The sequence below is a fragment of the Neoarius graeffei genome, chromosome 10, assembly GCF_027579695.1.
Source record: "Neoarius graeffei isolate fNeoGra1 chromosome 10, fNeoGra1.pri, whole genome shotgun sequence".
NCBI classification, from domain to species: Eukaryota; Metazoa; Chordata; class Actinopteri; order Siluriformes; family Ariidae; genus Neoarius; species Neoarius graeffei.
Window position 1 is genome coordinate 55,708,822 of NC_083578.1, and position 21,715 is coordinate 55,730,536.

The 21,715-nt window shown below is 44.2% G+C and overlaps 1 protein-coding gene across 1 annotated transcript in view; it reads left to right on the forward strand.

Moving 5' to 3' along the window:
- grid2 (glutamate receptor, ionotropic, delta 2) overlaps positions 1-21,715 on the forward strand; it is a 1,182,816-nt gene that overhangs the window by 770,558 nt on the left and 390,543 nt on the right. The gene's annotated exons all lie outside the window — the stretch shown is intronic.

Consider the following 21,715-nt stretch of genomic DNA (forward strand, 5'->3'; position numbering starts at 1 on the left):
CGCACACTTTCACAGAACGGAGGTGCTCTCACATTCAGCAGTTGCTTTGCAAGCTCACTTCACTGCTCCACACTTGTAAATACCTTTTTGCATTCATTCTTAATGATGATGCTCCCTGATACTAATCTGTGCACTCAGGTCGGCTGCCATCACTCTCTCTAGTGCCATATGATGTTTTAGCAGGTTACTTGTGTTGTAAGAGCATGCTGGAGTACCTGCTCTTGGTAATATGACAGAGCTTTGGTTGCAGTCTGTTGGCATCATGAAGCATGAAATTTGTCCATCCCTCTCTCAATTTGTGTTGTCTGCTTATTAGCATATCAATGCACACCTGGCTTAAAAGTAGATAAAGCATGTGATATCGGAGCATTATTTATGGTTACAAGTAAATGAGCATAATATTGGGCCGATACCCAATACCTGTATCTGTATATTCCTTATTATTATTATTATTATTAGTAGTAGTAGTAGTACAATCCCGATTCCAAAAAAGTTCGGACAAAGTACAAATTGTAAATAAAAACGGAATGCAATAATTTACAAATCTCAAAAACTGATATTGTATTCACAATAGAACATAGACAACATATCAAGTGTCGAAAGTGAGACATTTTGAAATTTCATGCCAAATATTGGCTCATTTGAAATTTCATGACAGCAACACATCTCAAAAAAGTTGGGACAGGGGCAATAAGAGGCTGGAAAAGTTAAAGGTACAAAAAAGGAACAGCTGGAGGACCAAATTGCGGGGCAAGGCAAGTTTATTTATATAGCGCATTTCATACACAGTGGCAGTTCAATGTGCTTTACAGAGGTAAAAGCAAAACAGTAAACAATAGAAAATAAAATTACATAAAATAAAGGGGGAAGAAGAGAGAAAAAATAAGAAGAATTAAACAATAGTAGAAATAAAATAATAAAATCAAGTAAAAGTTCAGTAAAAAAAACCAGCAGAATAAAATAGAATAAAAGTTAAGTAAAGTTTAAAACATGTAAAGATGGTATTTATCGGTTAGCATTTTGCAAATTGCAACTCATTAGGTCAATTGGCAATAGGTCATTAACATGACTGGGTATAAAAAGAGCATCTTGGAGTGGCAGCAGCTCTCAGAAGTAAAGATGGGAAGAGGATCACCAATCCCCCTAATTCTGCGCCGACAAATAGTGAAGCAATATCAGAAAGGAGTTCGACAGTGTAAAATTGCAAAGAGTTTGAACATATCATCATCTACAGTGCATAATATCATCAAAAGATTCAGAGAATCTGGAAGAATCTGTGTGTGTAAGGGTCATGGATGGAAAACCATACCGAGTGTCTGTGATCTTCGGGCCGTTAGACGGCACTGCATCACATGCAGGCATGCTTCTGTATTGGAAATCACAAAATGGGCTCAGGAATATTTCCAGAGAACATTATCTGTGAACACAATTCACCGTGCCATCCACCGTTGCCAGCTAAAACTCTATAGTTCAAAGAAGAAGCCGTATCTAAACATGATCCAGAAGTGCAGACATTTTATCTGGGCCAAGGCTCATTTAAAATGGACTGTGGCAAAGTGGAAAACTGTTCTGTGGTCAGACGAATCAAAATTTGAAGTTCTTTATGGAAATCAGGGACGCCGTGTCATTTGGACTAAAGAGGAGAAGGACGACCCAAGTTGTTATCAGCGCTCAGTTCAGAAGCCTGCATCTCTGATGGAATGGGGTTGCATTAGTGCATGTGGCATGGGCAGCTTACACATCTGGAAAGACACCATCAATGCTGAAAGGTATATCCAGGTTCTAGAGCAACATATGCTCCCATTCAGACAACGTCTCTTTCAGGGAAAACCTTGCATTTTGCAACATGACAATGCCAAACCACATACTGCATCAATTACAGCATCATGGCTGTGTAGAAGAAGGGTCTGGGTACTGAACTGGCCAGCCTGCAGTCCAGATCTTTCACCCATAGAAAATATTTAGCGCATCAAAAAACGGAAGATATGACAAAAAAGACCTAAGACAGTTGAGCAACTAGAATCCTATATTAGACAAGAATGGGTTAACATTCCTATCCCTAAACTTGAGCAACTTGTCTCCTCAGTCCCCAGACGTTTACAGACTGTTGTAAAGAGAAAAGGGGATGTCTCACAGTGGTAAACATGGCCTTGTCCCAACTTTTTTGAGATGTGTTGTTGTCATGAAATTTAAAATCACCTAATTTTTCTCTTTAAATGATGCATTTTCTCAGTTTAAACATTTGATATGTCATCTATGTTCTATTCTGAATAAAATATGGAATTTTGAAACTTCCACATCATTGCATTCCATTTTTATTTACAATTTGTACTTTGTCCCAACTTTTTTGGAATTGAGGTTGTAGTAGTGCTATGCAATATTTTCATAGAAGATAAATGCAAGCCAGCCATCCATCCATTAAGTATGCTGCTTATCTGTCAGGGTCACAGGGGAAACTGGAACCAATCCCAGCTGAATACAGACGAGAGGCAGGGTATATCCTGGGCAGGACACCAATCTATCATAGGGCTAACACAGAGACAAACAACCATTCACACTCACGTACATACCTATGGGCAATTTAAAGTTGCCAGTTAGCCTAATCCACATGTCTTTGGACTGTGGGAGGAAAACAGCGCACCCATGCAAATGAAAAAATCTGCAATTATTGTAAAATATGTGCTCTCATCAGCCCAGTGAGGAAATCTACTGTGTGGCTATCTAAACTGAACAGACATGCAGGAGCAAATCTCTTCTTTCTAAAGAACATTGCGATCCAATAATCAATCGCATTTTGCAAACACTTTTTTAATGTAATACCATGAAATTTGTGTACTTTAAACTTAACATTACATATTGCACATTTTTAACTTTGGGCAAAAAATTCTTGCCATTCTATGCATTTGTTTCCTTATCAGCCCTAACTTGTGGTCAGCTGGTACAGAATCTGGAGCAGTCCTCCAAAGTGCTGTTCCTCAAATCTAGTTTTTGGAAGGTTACAGCACAACTGTGCAGTCTGCTGCTTTTCCAGGGTTCTTGAGTCAAACAATGAATGGTTCACTGATTGGAGCAGGTAGGAGCAGGGCATAAACCTATTCATGCACTGATGTACAGTTGTGGTTATAAGTTTACAGACAGTGACATGAATGTCATCTTGGATATGAATGTCATGGCAATATTTGGGCTTTCAGTAATTTCTTTGAACTGTTCTTTTTCTGTGGCAGAATGATTGTACAGCATACATCTTTAATAAAGAAAACATTAGAATTTAGTGCACAAATTTTAAAATTATTTGGGTTTTCTGAAATCAACACAGGGTCAAAATTATACATACAGGGTCAAAAATTTACATATGCTCACTTAGATTATTAATTCAAAGGTGTTGAAACTTCCAAAGTGCCTTTTATCTTGTCAAGGCTGATGTCTCTTAACTTCCTGTTAGTGATCATGATTGACTACTGCTGGTAACTTCTCTGTGCCTTCATAAAAATGGTTTGTTTACAGCACTCATTGGATTGACCAACACACAATACAATGGGAAAGTCCAAGGAGCTCAGTGCAGATCTGAGTAAGAGGATCGCAGATGTATACAACTCCGGAATGTCTCTTGGAGCCATTTCTAAACAACTGCAAATTCCAATATCAGTTCAAACAATTGTATCCAAGTTATTGTGAGGTGTAGTCACTTTGCCAAGCCACTTTGCTTCAAGAAAACCCAAACTGTCACCCTCAGCTGAAAGGAAATTGGTTTGGATGGTCAGGAACAACCTGGGACCCACCATGTGTAGGTGCAATAGGCTTATCAAATCAGTCTCATGTAAAAAGGGATCAGTCTCATAAATTCATTAATCATTAATTCAAGTGTCTAATAGTTTATAGTTAAACTGTTAATATCACTGGAATAACTTGGTGGTGATGTTGCTATAGTTTATTGAGTATTGTAGCTCTAATGTAATACATTTACTCTAGATCTATAACATTCATATAACAATCAAATGGGTGAAGGCAATTAGAATACTTGTTTGGCAGAGGTTGGCACTCAGTGAATGTTGTAGCAATAGACAGGACACAGTTTATTCCAAAGATACCATTTATTGAGATAGCTGACATGAATTAGCAAACTAATACTGATCAGATATACAGTGGTGCTTGAAAGTTTGTGAACCCTTTAGAATTTTCTATACTTCTGCATAAATATGACCTAAAACATCCTCAGATTTTCACACAAGTCCTAAAAGTAGATAAAAAGAACCCAGTTAAACAAATGAGAGAAAAATATTATACTTGGTCATTTATTTATTGAGGAAAATGATCCAATATTGCATATCTGTGAGTGGCAAAAGTATGTGAACCTCTAGGATTAGCAGTTAATTTGAAGGTGAAATTAGAGTCAGGTGTTTTCAATCAATGGGATGACAATCAGGTGTGAGTGGGTGCCCTGTTTTATTTAAAGAACAGGGATATATCAAAGTCTGATCTTCACAACACATGTTTGTGGAAGTGTATCATGGCACAAGCAAAGGAGATTTCTGAGGCCCTCAGAAAAAGCGTTGTTGATGCTCATCAGGCTGGAAAAGGTTACAAAACCATCTCTAAAGAGTTTGGACTTCACCAATCCACAGTCAGACAGATTGTGTACAAATGGAGGACATTCAAGACCATTGTTACCCTCCCCAGGAGTGGTCAACCAACAAAGATCACTCCAAGAGCAAGTTGTGTAATAGTCGGTGAGGTCACAAAGGACCCCAGGGTAACTTCTAAGCAACTGAAGGCCTCTCTCACATTGGCTAATGTTAATGTTCATGAGTCCACCATCAGGAGAACACTGAACAACAATGGTGTGCATGGCAGGGTTGGAAGGAGAAAGCTACTGCTCTCCAAAAAGAACATTGCTGCTCATCTACAGTTTGCTAAAGATCACGTCGACAAGCCAGAAGGCTATTGGAAAAATGTTTTGTGGACGGATGAGACCAAAACAGAAATTTTGGGTTAAATGAGAAGCGTTATGTTTGGAGAAAGGAAAACATTGCATTCCAGCATAAGAACCTTATCCCATCTGTGAAACATGGTGGTGGTAATATCATGGTTTGGGCTTGTTTTGCTGCATCTGGGTCAGGACGGCTTGCCATCATTGATGGAGCAATGAATTCTGAATTATACCAGCGAATTCTAAAGGAAAATGTCAGACATCTGTCCATGAACAGAATCTAAAGAGAAGGTGGGTCATGGAGCAAGACAATGACCTTAAGCACACAAGTCGTTCTTCTAAAGAATGGTTAAAGAAGAATAAAGTTAATGTTTTGGAATGGCCAAGTCAAAGTCCTGACCTTAATCCAATCGAAATGTTGTGGAAGGACCTGAAGCGAGCAGTTCATGTGAGGAAATCCACCAACATCCCAGAGTTGAAGCTGTTCTGTACGGAGGAATGGGCTAAAATTCCTTCAAGCCGGTGTGCAGGACTGATCAACAGCTACCGGAAACGTTTAGTTGCAGTTATTGCTGCACAAGGGGGTCACACCAGATACTGAAAGCATAGGTTCACATACTTTTGCCCCTCACAGATATGTAATATTGGATCATTTTCCTCATTAAATAAATGACCAAGTATAATATTTTTGTCTCATTTGTTTAACTGGGTTCTCTTTATCTACTTTTAGGACTTGGGTGAAAATCTGATGATGTTTTAGGTCATATTTATGCAGAAATATAGAAAATTCTAAAGGGTTCACAAACTTTCAAGCACAATTGTAGCAACAATAGCAGCCAAGGAATAATTCAATATAAATGGTGATACAATGTATACAAGTAATAATCAGTAGTGTATATGATGATAACTAAGGCACGAATGGTGATCAGAAGTAATAAGCTATATGCAAGTTTACAGTGTAGGGGCAAGTGGATGTTAAAATGTGAGAGGGAAATCACGTGTTTGTGTGTGTGGGTGTGTGTATGAGTAGGTGTGTGTGTGAGAGAGTGTGTGTGTGTGTGTGTGTGTGTGTGTGTGTGTGTGTGTGTGTGTGTGTGCATGGAATGCGAACGGAATGCGCGAGCCTTGTGCCAGGCCACGCCCAGAGGGGGATGGTCAACACAGGGAGAGTGCACGAAATAGAGACAAAGGAATCTGTAGTTTAAACTAGTCCAGCTAGGCCTTAAACCCAACTTCTACTTTAGCTACTCCTGAAATCCCAATGTTGAGAAGTGTAGTGCGACGGAGAGAGTTAAAAAGAGAGAGAGAGAATGCAAGCACAATCTAACTAAATACAGATAGTAAACAAAGTAAATCAAACAACGCGCAGTCTAAGACCGACTTTCATGTGAATCAAAATGCGTACATTTAAACCATAAATTAGCTCAAATAAACAACACTCTTCACATTAACTAGTAACAACTAAGAGTAACAATTGCCCAGATGCCAGCCTTACTTGAGATCGCACTTGCTTGGTGATTGAAAGTGCACCTTCTTTTATCCAAAGACAGCATGGAGCACAGGTCCAGGGAGAGAAGTTTTGTTCCTTTCACTTTTACAGCTCCTCAGCTGAAGATCTTTGGTATTCCGTTGGTCGTCCAATGATCTGGAAGGAATCTTGTTTATAGTTCGTCGATGTTGAGAAAGGGAAAAGGGATCCGGTCGCCTTTTCTCTTTGAAATACTGCGTGGGCTGCAGTAACTAACAGGTTCAGTTATTATTACAACTAATGCGAAGGTCAAATACATTGAACTTTGGCTAAAGGTCTGGTATCAATAGCTCATTCTTTGTTCTCTGTCCTTCTGAAGCAATGGCTTCTCTTTCACACATGGAATCCACCACCAGAGAGAGAGAATTTCGATTTCACCGCGGGTTTTAAGCACAGTTGTGATGTCACTGTATTTGATATCCAGTATCATCTCTGTATCCAATACCATTACAAGGAGTCAGAAGAATGGGTGGAGATAGAACATGGCGTTGAGTACAGGGATTGGTGTGTTCAATGCTGTACAGTGAAAGGGAGAAGATGGTTCATACTGTAAATGGTTACTATGGCTACGGGCATGGCAATCCATCCCTACATCCCCCCCTTTGGTCTCACGACTGGGGTTCTTCCATAGTCCTTGAGAGTAACAGAAGGCTGTATAGTCCATGTCCATAGTCCACTCACGTTCTTTCAGTCCTGAAAACATTAGCAGTTTATACCGGCTTTGGCATCTGGGCACATAGAGTATAAGGCTGTGAGCATCTGGGCAGATGATATGTCTACTATTGGTGTAACTAAACAACACTAAGTAACTATGAGGTAGTCTACACTTTAAAAGGTTACATTTCAAAATACATTCAACACACTTCAAGTATATTTTCAAGTATACTGACAGGATGTCCTAGATTAGATGACTGTCTGCCTAATTGGTTTGAGAATATGGTTTTTAGTCCAGCTGGATCCAGATTGAACTTTACCATTTTAGTCCCTTCAGCCAGGAGCTGCTGTTGAAGGGTGTCATCAATGCTCAGGTCGTGACCTTGGAACGCATCTATCATTTCAGTTTCGGTCTCATATCTATCAGGGTTGAGGTGATGTAACGCAGTGTCATCTACATGAATGGTAGCTCCCTGTGGGACATTGAGGAACACCGTCTGGTTGGGAATTTTCATCCTAGTGACTGTCATGTCAGGCGTAAGACAGGATTTCAGTGTTTGGGGTGTTAACTATCCATCGATTCCCTACTCTTTCTACCCTAGTTTCAGCGCTCTTATACTTGATGGACATACTACTGACACACTTTTGTTCAGGGGATTTGTTCTCAATCCACACAAATGTTCAGTTGTGTCCCTAATGAATGGGTTGCTTGGGCAGACCCAGTGTATATCTTTAGTGGAGGTGCACATGTTCAAGTTAGGGATGAGGTAGAGAGATGGATTGTCATCATGGTATGCTAACATGGATGGTGTTTTGATATGTATGTGGACGTTGTCTTTCCAGAAGCTTACGTTTAGGACAGATTTCAACCTACAGATGTTCTGTCTCTCAATAATGGGTAGATTAAGTATGAATCCTATTTCCAGGTCTTGCTGGTTAATATGGGAATAGCACTGCCAAGACTATATGCCAGGTGTACTTGGGAGGTGTATACATTAGTGATGGTAGTAGCTTTCAGTATGTTCTCGACCATGCTAAGAGGAACTAGGTAAGGAGGGATTTTTCCACCACTTAAGTTGTTAACTGAGCTACTAACTTCTCTCAACAAGTCCTGCATCAGATCTCTAATTACACACACATAGGTTATATCTGACCGTGCAATTCCTGACAATGTGTCTAAAGCATGCAGGGTGTTATTTATTAATGCTGAGTGCATGTTGACTGTGAGAATGGTTCCCTGCAGGGTTCTGCCTAGGCCCTGCAGCTGGTCCTGCTGGACAAGCAGCCTCTGTTGGATTTCTGACATCTCATCCCTAAGAGTGCCCACTTCTCTCCTAATAGCGCACAGGCTAATTGAATTGGCTGCAGAGAGACTGACTGAGAATAATGACCCGATTGCAGACGCTGCTGTTAGCAGTCCTCTGAGGAATCTTTTCTGGCATTTGTTGCCCCCCAGTTCTTCCTCAGTTACTAAGAATTTCTACAACTGGTCCAGCATGTGAATGGTGGTCCGCTGGGCACGTTCAATGGTATCCTGGGTTTGACCCTCAGGCCTACCTTCGGCCAACTTTGGGGGCACCTTGATATGTTTGCGATACATGTCCCAGGGGTCTAAATGAACATATATCCATTGGGTGTAGATATGGCAGTTGGTGAGAAGGAGTCCCGGGGCTTCCTGGAGGGCGATGCCAGTGGGAGGTCCGGGTTCTACCACGTCACTGGACTCGCCCGATCGTAGGGTAGGGAGGATGCCAAGGATCCAAGAGAGGTTCATTCTGCAATGAACAAAGGTTTCATTACCTTGAGTTGAGTGGTACAGGGTGAATACTTAACGGTGGTGCATGCCTATGGGATTAGTGATGCATGCAAGAGAACAAGAGAGAAGGTGGCCGCTACGGGTTATCCACCCCCCCCCCCCCTTTGGACTGGAGACTGTTTAAAGAATCTGATTTGATTTATATGGACCCATTTATAAGCCGGTGCCTGGTTTGGTTTTGACATCCTGATACGATATGCGACTGGCGAAAGTTTGCCCACAATCTCATAGGGGCCGGGCCAGTTTGGTAGGGACTTTCTCAAGATTCACACTGGCTTGATGAAATTGAAGTACAAGACTTTATCACCTATCTGGTATTCGCGATCAGACACTTTCTTGTCATAGTATGCTTTCTGTCCCTTTACACTTGTCTCCAGGTTTTTCTGGGCCCAGGCAAATGTGGACTGAAGATAATGTCGTAAGTCTACTAGATATTGGTGTGTGGTGTATGCAGTGGCCATACTCACATCCTCAGGCCTGTACAGAAGATGCAGCAGGAGAGTTATCTCCCAGCCTGTCATCATTTCAAAAGGTGTGACTCCTGTGGTGCGATGTGGAGTGGACCTAATGGCCATCAACACCAAGGGAAGTTTCACATCCCAGTCTTTACAATGGCTGCCAACATATTTCCTGATTATGCCCATGATTGTTTGATTGGCACGTTCCACCTGACCTGATGACTGAAGATGGTAGGCAATGTGGAACCTCACCTCGACACCTAACATTTTCCACAGAACCTTCATCACCCCAGCTGTGAAATGAGTGTCTCTGAAAGCAACCCTTCCTCCATTTTCAGGCAATGATGTAAGTTCTGAAAATGACTTAAATCTGGAGATTGTTGCAGCATGGGTGCCGTGATGGGAAACTCCTGGGGGTTTGTGACAAACTGTCGGATTCTTTGGATCACTGGGTCTCTTTCCTGCATAGAAACTAAGTCAGCATTGCCGGGCTATCAACCTAGACAGACGGTCTGGAACTTAGTGTCGGAGTTCTTGTGACTCTCTCTGGCTTGTCGGCGGGTAATAGCATTTACCGCGTAACTCTGTTTGTCGGGGAGCCATTCCTCTTGAAACTCCCAAGGGGGACCATCCACAGCTCCTGCTTTTGCAAGGTGATCAGCCTCATTATTACCAGTTTTGTCAGGGCCTGGCATCTGAGAGTGCCCCTTTGCCTTCTTCCAATACACGGTCATACCACGGTCCGTCACAATCTTATCACAAGCCAAGAAAAGTTCAGAGTGCTTCACATCCTTGCCCCTGCCATTTTTCATACCGTTCTGCTTCCATATGGGAAAGTGAGAAATGAAGCTATGATGGGCATAGTTGGAGTCAGAGCACATAACTAACTGCATAATATCTGACTTGCAGGCCTGTTGTAACACAATGAGCACTGCTGCGATCTCCGCATACTGGCTGGTTTTCGCACCGAGCTGGTACTGCCGTGGTGCATCAGCTGTACTATTCCACCAAACAATGCCCACCCCTGCTCTCATGGTGGAATGAACAGCCATGTACGTAGACCTTTGGGAGGTCCTTACAGGCATTCTCATCATAGTAATGGTGATTGGAAGGGAGAGAGAGAGAGCAGTGGCGGGGATAGTTTGGTCCTCTGGTTTTCCTTCGCAGTCGCAATGGTGGCATCTTGCCAGACCCTGGGTTAAGGCCATCTTGTGGTTCTGAGCATACTTCACCTCAATGTCATAGCCTTGTAGCGTCATCATCCATGCAGTGATGCGGCTGTTGGACACTCTCCGTTCCCTCAAGCTTTGGCTGTTCAAGAAAGAGACCGGCTGATGACAGATTTCGATGAAAACTTTCTGACCACCAGCATAGCTGCGGAAATGCTCGACGGCCCAAACTGTTGTTAGCAGGGCTTTCTCACAGTCTGAGAACTTCAGTTCTACGCCCCTCAGGGGGTGGCTAGTGTAGGCAACGACCCGTCTATCTTGATCATATTTCTGTGATAGGGCAGCATTCAGACTATGGGTCGAGAAGATAGCTTCCAGGTAAAACTCCTTATCCTTGTCAGGATAAGCGAGGCACGGGGCAGAGCAGAGTTTCTGTTTTAGCTCCTGGAAGGCTTGTTAGTGAGAGCTTTCCCATTGGAACACTCTATCCTTCTGGAGAAGTTCAGTAAGGGGTCTAGTAATCTCAGCATAGTCCTCGATAAGCTGTCGAGAGTAGTTATAGACACCTAAGAAGCTTCTGAGCTCCGAAACGGTGGTTGGAGCCTTGATATCTTGAATGGCCTGAACTCTACCTGTTTGGGGTTCAATGCCATTCGCACCAACAAGTAGTCCAACATATTCGACCTTGGTACGGTACCATTGTCCCTTGGTGATTGACAGCTTCGCTCCAGCATTGACAAGCTGGTTAAGCACATGTCAGATCTCAACCAAGTGGGCTTCGAATGTTCGTGAGTGTATCAAAAGGTCATCGACATAGATCAAGTTTCTGCAAGCTCCTGTGTCACTCATAGCTTTGTGGAGGAATATGTTGAACTCCGAGGGGGAGTTTGAATATCCGAACAGGCACCGATTCCATGTGAACTGCTGGTTGCCAAAGGAAAAGGCCAGCTTATACTGGTCTGCGGGGTCTACCTTCAGGGTCCAAAACCCACTACACACATCGGCAGTAGAGAAGAACTTTGCATCTCTCACCTTTGAGAGTTCCTGATCCAGATGTATCCTCGGCCAGCACGACAGGGGAACTTGTTTATTTAGCTGCCAGTAGTCAATAGTCAGGCGCCATTTACCGTTTGGTTTCAGTACTGGCCACAAGGGTGAATTATATGTCGAGTTGCATTCCCGAATGATCTGCTTCTCCAACAATGTGTTTAACATTCCCTGAATGGAATCATAGGTGGCTAGGGGAATTCTGTACTGGTGTACAAATGTTGGGGATGCATCTGGGTCCATTGGGATCTGCACAGTGTGGAGGTCTGTGACTCCACAGTCATTGGAATCTCATGACCAGATATGTTGAAAGTCGTAGAAGAGGTCACGGAGCTGCTGTCTCTGAGTATCCAGTGTTAAAGCATCAGCTTTAACAAGCTGTTGTTGGACTTCAAGTTCAAACCCAGGATAGGGTCCTCCTAGTGGAGGAACAGTGGCCTCTTGTGATGAGTCCGTACTGCCTGGCTGGGCAGCGAGTGCATAGACAACCATGTCGCTTCCCACATCTGGTTTGGCACCACAGACATGTTCATTTTGCAGTGACTCATGTGGGACAAGGGTAATCAACTTGTTAGGAAAAGTGGAAAACGGCTGCCCAGGGCATCCGGCATCCGCCAAGGCAAGCGGCAGTTCACCGATCACTGGTACAGTAAGTTCGAAGTCATGAAAGGAGTTATCAATCAATAACCCCAGGGGTCGGCATGCAGTCACGGAGAGTGAGGCGCTGGTCAGGTTTTGCACCAGCAGATAAGCAGAGCGGTTATGCAATTCAAGCAAGGGGGTGCCACACACAGTTAGACTGAGTTCAAGGAAGAACGGTGAAGGTTGAAAGAATGCCTGTGAGCCAGGGAGTTCTTATCCTTTCACAATCACTAGTCTAAGGGGAAAGCCAGCTGTTCTGGTCGGGATCACTATGTCAATCTCACTCGCTACTTGGCATGCTTGGGGGATAGCCTGTCCAGACCGCATGCATTCCGGATCTGTAGTAAAGGGGTAACTCTCGATGTTAGCTTGGGTCCACAGTATATGGTTCACCATATCCAGCTGCATCTCCAACCTGACGAGGATATCCGCTAGGTATGTCCCGATCAGGTTTTTTTGCCCTCCGATCCGATACCGATCATTTGATTTTGAGTATCTGCCGATACCGAGTCCCGATCCGGTACTTCTTATAATCCATAAAAAATAATGACGAGGAAAGAAACGGATCCAGGATGTTCCTCATTTTTTATTTAACACCTTATTTTAACATCCAACAACTCCGTTAGCAAACAGAGCACTTACGTGAGGTAGTTTGAACAATAAATAACATAAATTAAAAACATAACCTTAAAATACCTGGCAGGAATGTAAACAAATAAAAAAATAAAAGTGCCACAGTGCCGGTAATTTGCTTTTAAGAACGCATCTCACAGCAGTATACAGTAATTTCAATTAAGGAAATGAACGTTTTTCTTGATGAAAACAAGCATTTCTACCCTTTCAGGTTTGAGCCTGTTTCTTTTGTCATCTAACACGTTTGCAACAGCGCTAAAAAGTCTCTCACTGTCCACAGAGCTGCAGGGGGCACTGAGATACTGGGTTGCAACAGCAGCCATAGATGGAAACTGAATGGCATGTTCTTTCCAATATTGAAGTGGGTCACTTTTCTTAGGGGTGTTTTTTTCTGAGAGGTAGGTCTGCACTTGAGTTTCTGCTGATGTGGTACTCACAGACCATCCCTGTGACTGCCTCTCTCGTAAGATTTCCTCAAAGGCGATGTCCAGGCTGCTACATGCTTCATGATGTGGTGCCTTGCTCACTGGCTCTGCTGTGGCCTCATTTTCCTCTGCCACTGCACTGGCAGTCCTCCTATCCTCTGCCTTTGTCACCTCCTGGATAAGATGTTCCTTTGCAAGCAACAGGTTGGCTGACTTTGTGAAAAAGCTAGAAACAGATTAACAATTCAAAATAATGAGACAAGACTGAGACACCACAAAGCACAGCTCTTCAGTTCGGCAACTTCCTACACATGTACTCAAGTAATAAACAATATAAAAATGAAAAAAATCTAACCTTAGAACTAAATTTCTCAAAACTAAATTAAAAAGAAATTTAAAAAATAAATTGGCTTAGTATTGGTGTCTGGGGATGACTTGACTTTATATAAACATTTAGAGGTACATTTTAATTTTACTATACTTGCCCATCTTTGTATCTGGGATCTAGAAGAGTGGCGATGTAGTAGAGTGGCTCAGTTTCAACATCAGCAAAGCGCTTCTCCACTGCCTCCAGGAGAGTCCTCTTCATTGTTTTTATTCCCTGGTCGTCATCATCATCATCATCATCCTCCTCCTGAGACAGAACACGTCTGAGGACTAATGAGTGAATGATTGACTTAATGAATGCATGAGATCATTTTTTTTTCAAACATCAATAAATGTTACAGTATAAACTAATAAATTAAAATACAAATTACCTGTTATGGCAGGGATCACATCAGCTGCCGTTGCAGTCTCCCTGCTCACATCCCTGGTCAGCTCTTCAAAGGGGGATAGCACATCAGCAGTCTTCTTCATCAGCTCCCACTGGTGAGCTGACAGTGTAGCTGGTAGAGTGCGCTCAGCTGCAAACACACTAAGAGCGCGTTTTTGTTTCAGTAGGCTCTGCAGCATGTAGAGGCTGCTGTTTCATCGTGTCTGCACATAAAACAAAATGGTTCACTTTATTTTTTTGTGCAAATTAGGTGCAGAGCACGTAACGTATGTGGCTTACTAAATCAAGTGTATGGGAAATAAATAATAAAATAAAAATATATTAAAGAATGACGAGATGAATCTCACCGGTACATCTTGCTGTAGGCGCTTAATATCCATATGAAGCTCCATCTGGATGTCTTCTAGTCGAGAGTAGGCCAACCGGGAGTGTTTAAAATGGCCTGCTATCTTCCTTGCGTTGGCCAGGGTCTCGGTCACGCTGCACTGAGACAGCAGGCCCTCATGCACACAGAGTTGACAGGAGTGGGCTACGCAGCCCAGACTCGGCACCCCCATATCCCTCATAGCTTTCTTCATATTTGCCGCATTGTCGCGCAAAATTATGTGGACCCGTTGCTCGTCAATTCCCCAGTTGATTAGCATATTTTCCATCGCTTGCTGGATGCGTTCTGCAGTGTGCGATCCGTGAAATTCCTGGGCATGTAGGGTCGCAAGGCGCAAAAGAAAACTTGAATCAGTCCACTGTGTGGTAAGGCTTAGTAGAGACATGGGAGCCACGGACGAACTCCAGATGTCTGTGGTGAACGAAACATGGGGTACATCTGATAACAGGACACGTAGTGTGTCAGAAATCTTCTTATGAAGGGCTGGCAGAGCTTTCTCGGTGAAATAGTGACGAGATGGCATTTCAAATCGAGGTTCTACGTGCTCCATAAGCATAAGAAACCCAGGGTTCTCTACAAAGGCAAGCGGCAGGTCACTCATTGCAATCATCTGTGCTATCTTGGCTATGGTCTCCTGTGCCTTTGTGCTTTCACGGGGCATTTTTTCTTTCCTTTTTAAACTCTCCTGCAGCATGAGCTGAGTCGTCTTTGGCTGCGTTGCCTGTGTAAACTCGCTGTATTGTTTCGGGTGTTTGTTTTTCAGGTGCTGTATCAGGTTTGTCGTATTAAATGCGGCCCTTTCCTGTCCACCCCTTGAAATTCCAACTTTACATATTTCACAGTTTGCTATGGCAATGTTGTTGTCATTAACTTTGAAATATTGCCACACCGCAGACATGCTTTGCTTTCCGCTTCGAACTGCTTCCGTGTTCAACTTTGCCGGCAACAGGCAGCCAATAACCAAAAGCATCTCTGCTACAAAGTGATGTCATGCCGCACCCATTGATGTTGCTGTGTTGAGACAAGAGGTCTGGTCTCACTCTGTGCCAGCGCATAGCTATTGATGTGTTAAAAATGAGAATATGTTATATAGATATATATCCGATCCCTGATCGGGAGGTAATGCCCGATTCCGATCGAGTCTGAAACCACGTGATCGGATCGGGACATCCCTAATATCCGCCCCAACAAAGAGTGAATGAGGTAGCTGGGGGGCTACATTCATGAAGTGTGTGAATTCCTTTGCCCCAATCTGCAGGGATAAAGCACAAACACCGATAGCTTTGACTGGGGTCTGTGGTTGACCCACAGAAAGAAGGTGGTGGCTCTGGTGTATGAAGGAAGGGCCAGGGGTGCGTTGGCATAACCCATCGTACAAGGTTTGACTTAGACTTCTCAGACCAGAGCATTAAGGCAGCATCTTGTATTGCTACACCACTGACCTTGACATCACCCCTTATGAGTGGGCAGTATGGTGTTAGCTCTGAGTTCCCAAAGGAACAAAGAAAAGATTCATGGTCCTCCAAAGAATGTTGGCCACCAGGGGATGCAGGCTGCCTACAGGGATGAGGATTCGGTGTCCCCAGTGTCTCAAGACCCGAACACCGGAGATCAAGGATGGAGCTTGGACCCTAGGAGGGCTTTGTTGCATCTGGTGGGAGGCAATCCTGTCACAAAGGACATGTTTACGTCCGGCTGGACTGGCAGGTCATGGGGCGGCAAGTTGTGCTCAGAGCTGCCCATGCCACCAGTCTATGAGTGGGGTCAGTCTGTCCAGCAGATCCTGACCAATGAGTAATGGCTTGGTGTCAAAGGAACAGATGTAAACTGGATGGGACAGTGTCATCCCCTGAGAAGTGAGCTCCAACCATGCTCGTTTTGTGATTGGTGCTTTGTTCTAGGTATAGCTGATGAGGTCGATGTCACAAGTCTCTGTGCGGACTGGCTTAACACAGGAAGACCTCGCTTGGGCAACCTCAGCAAAGGTATCTGTGCACACGAGGCTAATCTCCATCTGTGCACACGAGGCTAATCTCCAACCCAGTGTCTAACAAGGCTTGGATGTCTATAATACCTTCGACTAGCACGGATGTGTAGATGCGCTTAGCATTACCTTTCTGGACCAGATCACCTAAGAACTGCAAAAGAGGTGTATTGTGGGTGCTAGACCTGACTAACGGGAGGCCCAGCCTCAGTTTCCAGCACTGTGTTTGGGTCTCCTTCCCAGCCCACATAGTAGACCCTTGGTGGAGGCAGGGAGGGATCCCAGCCTTGTCACACGGGAGGAGGAGCCTTATCACCCTTCTCTGGGTGACCCTCTGGATCCTTGGGGGAGCCTTTATATGATATAGCAAGCTGCTTCTTGACATCAGCCATGAGCTTCTTCAAGATTTCTATTTCTGCCCTAAGTTGGCCCTTGGGTTTGGTCTCTTTGCACCCGTGCTGGGGGCCATAACTGGACCAATCATTTGGTCTCCTATCAAAATGATTTCTCTGCGGCTTATTGGGGTAACGATCTTGTTGTCGATTACCCTTCTCCCGGTGGCTCGGTTCCCTTCGTGGGTGACGGCCATCCGGCTTGCTCAGGTTGTGGGTACCATAACCAACATCTCTCCTGGGCTCGCTTCGCTGGTTCTTCTACCCGCCCTGCTGGTGGTTTTGTGGGAAGCAGTTTTGGGTGGTTGGTTTTCTGGTTGACCCTTCTGACAGTACTTTGCAGCCCTCCAATTCCAACGGTGTGCTACCCTGAGATTGTACGTTGAGCACCCTTACATCCTCATCCAGTTTGCCAGTTGGGCACACAACTGTCTCCCATGTCATCTGGGCCATCTGTCTGATTTCCCGCATTGTTTTCTCATGTTGTTGGCATGTTAGCATAATGTGAGTGCTCACACATGGGTGAAGGTTGTGCAGAAACGTGGATCTGAAACCTCAGTCTTCTTCCAGGCCTGGTGCCTTTCTGCCTTGGAAGTAGGTGTTCCTCAGTCACCTATAGTACTCTCACGGGGGTTCTGCTTGTTTATGCTTAATTTGAATGGCGCTAATGGTTGCCAACATCTCATCTGTGCAAGTCGAGTATTCTTCGCGCAGAACCTTGCAGAGTCTGGAGTTCTTGTCGCGGATACAGGTCAGCTGGGTTTCAATGAACACATGAACGCTTCTACTGGTTGTCTTCCAGATAAGCTTCAATTTCTCCCCTGGTGTGGCCTGGGGCAGGTCAGAGAGGCAATGTTCCACTTCCCTGAGGTACTCTTCAATGTTGGAGTTGTGGCTGTCGGGGTTGAATCGCTCGATGTCCTTTGGAAAGGAGTCAACCTGGCGCATACAGAGGCCAGGGGAATGGTTCCTTTGGGTCCTCCTGGACCTTTGGGGAGGTTCGCTCTCTGAGCTACTTGATGATGAGTTTGATGGAGGGGGATACCTCACATGGTACTCATCAGAAGAGGAGGAAGAGAGTGTTTGTAGGTGGGGTTTACCACCGAAGACTTCTCATTCTTCTTCTCCCTTTTAATGGTTAGGAGCTTTGGGGGCCCCTCGAGTGCCGGTGGGCACGATTCCGCTCCACCGGGATTGCAGGAGGGGGCAGCAACCTGGCGCTTTGGTTTGGAAAGGGGAGGCGTTTGGCGACCGACCAAGAACTCTTCGGAGTCTGTGTCAGACTCAGCCCCTCTTCCAGCTCCTGACTCTGTTTCTGCCTTTGCCTCCATGGATGGTGCATGAAGCACTGCTTGGGCCCTGGCGCATGTTTTGCGACTTTCTTCCTAGGTCCAGTCGTTGGCAGCTTTCCTGCTAGACTGTTCAGCTAGCTGGAGTCTATTGGCACACTCCTCTAGCAAATCATTGGTAAGCTTGAGTTCATTGCACAGGGTCTGATTCATTGCGTCTAGCTGGTCACGGCTAGTGCTCAGCTCTCTGTTCTCCCCCCGGAGCGTTTCCAGCTCCAAATGGGTACGTTAGTGATGGAGCAGAAATAACTTGCCTACCACCTCTTGGATGGTGATGACACCACATTGGGGATTCTGCATGTATTGTATCAAGCTGTCAATCTCTGTCTGACACTCATCCTGGGTTAATTGCCCAAGTTCTTTCCTTTCCTTAGGAGAGATTTTGAGGAGATCAGAGAATAGGTCAGAGAGGGGAATAAGTTCCAGAGGAGGAAGGCTATCCTCCTCACCTCCTGACGTATGTGGGGTACTATGGGGGCTCATCCTGACTGCCTGGTTCGGGCACGGACCTATACCTGACGAGCTAGTGACGTGGGCACTATTTCTCAGTCTACCCCTTTTAATGTAAGATAATGTCGTGGCTACAAGGCGATGACAGACAGGCTGTGCTCAAACAGCAAAAATAAGAAAATGCACAGGTGAGGCTTCTAACCTGTGGCTCTTGTTTACTATCACTCTCTCTCAAAAATATGCCAACTAACTAAGGCAACCGTACTTGTTTCTACCAATGGCTATTGGTGATACAGTCACTTACTCCCTACTAGCTGTGTTCACAGTATGACTGACACACAAGACTGTTAGTTAAACAACACTATCACTACACTGCAATTAGCCCAAAATACACTCTAGTATAGCCTTGGCAATTCCACTTGACTAGCCTATTACTGAGTAGAGGCCTGGAATGGCTCAACACTAAATTTATCCATTATTGCTACAAAAATCACTGAAGCCAACAATACCAATCCTCACACAAGGCACCAAAATATGTAGGTGCAATAGGCTTATCAAATCAGTCTCATGTAAAAAGAGATCAGTCTCATAAATTAATTAATCATTAATTCAAGTGTCTAATAGTTTATAGCTAAACTGTTAAAATCACTGGAATAACTTGGTGATGTTGCTATAGTTTATTGAGTATTGTAGCTCTAATGCAATACGTTTACTCTAGATCTATAACATCCATATAACAATCAAATGGGGGAAGGCAATTTAGAATACTTGTTTGGCAGAGGTTGATACTCAGTGAATGTTGTAGCAATAGACAGGACACAGTTTATTCCAAAGATACCATTTACTGAGATAGCTGACATGAATTAGCAAACTAATACTGATCAGATATAGCAACAATAGCAGCCAAGGAATAATTCAATATAAATGGTGATACAATCTCATCTCATTATCTCTAGCCGCTTTATCCTTCTACAGGGTCGCAGGCAAGCTGGAGCCTATCCCAGCTGACTACGGGCGAAAGGCGGGGTACACCCTGGACAAGTCACCAGGTCATCGCAGGGCTGACACATAGACACAGACAACCATTCACACTCACATTCACGGTCAATTTAGAGTCACCAGTTAACCTAACCTGCATGTCTTTGGACTGTGGGGGAAACCGGAGCACCCGGAGGAAATCCACGCGGACACGGGGAGAACATGCAAACTCCACACAGAAAGGCCCTCGCCAGCCCCAGGGCTCGAACCCAGGACCTTCTTGCTGTGAGGCGACAGCGCTAACCACTACACCACCGTGCCGCCCATGGTGATACAATGTATACAAGTAATAATCAGTAGTGTATATGATGATAACTAAGGCACGAATGGTGATCAGAAGTAATAAGCTATATGCAAGTTTACAGTGTAGGGGCGAGTGGATATTAAAATGTGAGAGGGAAATCACGTGTTTGTGTGTGTGTGTGTATGAGTAGGTGTGTGTGTAAGAGTGTGAGTGTGTGTATGGAATGCAAATGGAATGCACGAGCCTTGTGCCAGGCCGCGCCCAGAGGGGGCTGGTCAACACAAGGAGAGCGCACGAAAGAGAGACAAAGGAATCTGTAGTTTAAACTAGTCCAGCTAGGCCTTAAACCCAACTTCTACTTTAGCTACTCCTGAAATCCCAATGTTGAGAAGTGTAGTACGACAGAGGGAGTTAAAAAGAGAGAGAGAGAATGCATGCACAATCTAACTAAATACAGATAGTAAACAAAGTAAATCAAACAACACGTGGTCTAAGACCGGCTTTCATGTGAATCAAAATGCGTACATTTAAACCATTAATGAATTCAAATAAACAACACTCTTCACATTAACTAGTCACAACTAAGACTAACAATTGCCCAGATGCCAGCCTTACTTGAGATCGCTCTTTCTTGGTGATTGAAAGTGAGCCTTCTGTTATCTGAAGACAGCGCAGAGCACAGGTCCAGGGAGAAAACAGTTGTGTTCCTTTCACTTTTACAGCTCCTCAGCTGAAGATCTTCGGTGTTCCGTTGGTCGTCTGATGATCTGGAAGGAATCTTATTTATAGTTCATCGACATTGAGAAAGGGAAAAGGGATCCGGTCGCCTTTTCTCTTTGAAATACTGCGTGGGCTGCAGTAACCAGCCAGTTCAGTTATTATTACAACTATGCGAAGGCCAAATACATTGAACTTTGGCTAAAGGTTCGGTATCAATAGCTCGTTCTTTGTTCTCGGTCCTTCTGAAGCCCCGATGCAATGGCTTCTCTTTCACACGTGGAATCCACTGCCAGAGAGAGAATTTCGATTTCGCTGCGGGTTTTAAGCACAGTCGTGACGTCACTGTATTTGGTAGCTGGTATGATCTCTGTATCCAATACCATTACAGGGAGTCAGAAGAATGGGTGGAGATAGAACATGGCATCGAGTACAGGGATTGGTGTGTTCAATGCTGTACAGTGAAAAGGAGAAGATGACTCATAAATAGTTACTATGGCTATGGGCATGGCAATCCATCCCTACACATGGCACAGCCCTGCCATGAACTAGATGTTGATGGATCACTGCCTACAGTTCAGATCACCATGGACTAAGAGGCTGCTATCCAAGAAATAACCCCCTGCTCCAAAATTGACACCTTCAAGCTTAACTAAAGTTTGAAGCTGACCACACGAACAAAGAAAAAAGACTTCTGGAGGATAGCTGTATGGTCAGATGAGACAAAGATTGAGTTGTTTGGCCGCAGTGACCACCGTGTACAGAGGGACAGTGTACCAGCTGGTGGTGGTAGGATCATCATGCTGTGGGGCTGTTTTGCTGCCAGTGGAACTGGTTCATTGCACAAAGTGGATGAAGTAATGAAGAAGGAGGGCTACCTCAGAATTCTTCAGCATAAACCATCAGAAACTTGAACATGACTTGGGACTTACAACAGGACAATGAACCCAAACACACATCAGAGCTGGTTGTGGAGGTTAAAGTAGGCTAATATTAAGCTTGAAACAAATCCTGACTTCAACCCTATTGAAAATATATGGACCGTGCTTATAAGTCGAGTCCATGCCAAGAAAAAAAAAAAA